The sequence below is a fragment of the Eptatretus burgeri genome, chromosome 5 (genome assembly GCF_056783735.1).
Source record: "Eptatretus burgeri isolate ZD-2024b chromosome 5, Ebu_testis_v1, whole genome shotgun sequence".
NCBI lineage: Eukaryota > Metazoa > Chordata > Myxini > Myxiniformes > Myxinidae > Eptatretus > Eptatretus burgeri.
Genome location: NC_140965.1, coordinates 1278687 through 1281172, shown reverse-complemented (window position 1 = coordinate 1281172; position 2486 = coordinate 1278687). Strand labels below are relative to the sequence as shown.

Below are 2486 nucleotides of genomic sequence, written 5' to 3'. Positions count from 1 at the left end.
GTTGGTGAAAAAGCACGGGATGAATTTATTGAAGCTCGACTGAAGAATAGTAAAGATTTCTTTGAGCCTGTGAAGAGACTGAACCTCAAAACTCTGAGTGACATGAACAAGGTATCTAAGATGAAGAAAACCAAAACTCTGAGTGACATGAATAAGGTATCTAAGATGAAGAAAACCAAAACTCTGAGTGACATGAATAAGGTATCTAAGATGAAGAAAACCAAAACTCTGAGTGACATGAATAAGGTATCTAAGATGAAGAAAACCAAAACTCTGAGTGACATGAATAAGGTATCTAAGATGAAGAAAACCAAAACTCTGAGTGACATGAATAAGGTATCTAAGATGAAGAAAACCAAAACTCTGAGTGACATGAATAAGGTATCTAAGATGAAGACAACCAAGAATAAGGTCAGACAGTGCAAGCAATAGGGTAATGTAGCCTTTCAACTCTTTGTAAAGTCATAAAATCAGGGCTTACAAGTCGATATGAAAGAACTGTTGGCATATCCATTAACTCCCGTACCACACAGCATCGCTACAGCTGATGGATATCTTACTTAGACTGACAAAGCAGTCATTTCAAAACCTGATCAAGGATTGTCATGATGCTGATGTACCACCAACCAATGAAACATTGACTCTGTATGATGACAATGCTTGCTTCTATTACCTGAAAGAAATACAGATTTTAGTCAGATTTCTTACAAAGTGTTTGACATCATTGGAAAAACAGGAGATGTGCTATTCAGCACTGATCAATATTTGCCTGATTCAGTGAAGTCGATGGAGAGGCGACGTCGGGGCCGTGGAGAAAAGCTTTTACTTACAGGTGAAGCCACGAAGAGACCACCTGATTGGAAATTGTTCCTGTCAAATGATGAGAACAAGATACAGCTCATCAAACGTCTGCTTAGGCTCTGGAGTGGTGATAACTGTGCATCAAGGTTGCATGGAAGGCGAGTGATCTTTGTATGTGAGGGCATCGCATATTTGCTCACATCTGCTGATGGCCAAACAACAATTACAGAGGAGCTACCACTGCTGAAATCAACCCAGGAAGAAACTGACTCTCGTATGATACTGTATGTTCAGTATGCTCGACTCAGAAACTATCAATTTGTCCGAGTGAAAAGTCCAGACTCAGATGTATTTTTCATCCTATTACACAATGCTGCCTCTGTTCATGGTACAACTGTCCTGTTTGACACAGGCAAAGGCAACAAGCAGAGGATGGTAAATGTCAGTGAACTAGCTACAGACTTTGGCCAGGAAAAGTGCACAGCTCTCATGGCACTCCATGCTTACAGTGGCTGTGACACCACGAGTGCCTTCCGAGGAATTGGCAAACTTAAACCTGTGAAAACTCTTCTGCACTTTCCAAAATATATCTCTACTCTGGAGAAACTGGGCGATCCTTGGGATATTCCTGATGAGCTCATTGATGACTTGGACACCTTCACGTGTGCCATGTACAGTCGAGTGTCAAAGGTGTCAAAAGTTGATGATCTGTGACTCATTCGTATAAACGAGCTCTGTGCCAGTCAAAGTCGTCTTGTGCCTTCAGGGAATGTGGATATGGCTAACTTACCGCCTTGTAAGCGAGCTCTTACCCAGCACATTCGGAGAGTAAACCACCAAGTATGGATGTGGAAGACCGCGCATATTCCACAACCACAGATTCCGAAGGCCAGTCAGGGACATGGTTGGGAGGAAAAAGATGGTAACCTTGATCCTCTATGGAATGAGGGAGATGTCCTCCCACGGAAACTGGCTGACATTGCTTATAACACACTTGACGACACTGACTCTGATGAGGATTCAGATATGGATGCATTTGATGATATTGAGCACGCATTGGAGAGTGAAGACAATAGCGATAATGAATATTATGCGTAATCCATGCACAATGATATTTTGTGGACATGACATAATAAGTTTCAATTGTTTTTCTTAAATAAACTTATAATTTATATTCTTTATGTGAAGTAAGGAATATTTTCTCAGTCTTAGGTCTTACTGGTGACATGTTGGGTGTTGCAACAGTGATGAACTTATGTTTAAGACGTAATACCTGGTACATCTTGAGTTGGTGTGGGACAATTTTGGTATCAATAGAAAGGTAGTAAAATTTGTGATATCATACAAATATTTATTTTTTTGTGTCAGGTAAAATGAGCATGAATATACGTTATTATTTCAGATATCTGAGTTGTCAAAAGGAAAGGCGAGGTACTCTTGTTCATCACTTCTTGGGACAAACATAACACTATTAAATTTGGCAGATTCCTCCATTTTGAAAATCTGCATGTGATAATCTTTCATTTGATATATAATTTGTTAATATTAATGCTGATTGGGCAACTGCAGAGATCTTATCAGTCAGGGGATTTTTATGTGCGAAACTGAGGAAGAGTTGACATTTTGAGGGTACCGTCAGATATGGTTGGAAAATGGATAGTGAGGCCCAGTTTATTCACTGTTAC

General features: G+C 39.9%; 1 pseudogene; it reads left to right on the top strand.

The window, feature by feature from the left end:
- Window positions 1-317: 317 nt before the first annotated feature.
- On the top strand, window positions 318-1899 carry LOC147025689 (uncharacterized; annotated as a pseudogene).
- The last annotated feature ends 587 nt before the right edge of the window (window positions 1900-2486 follow it).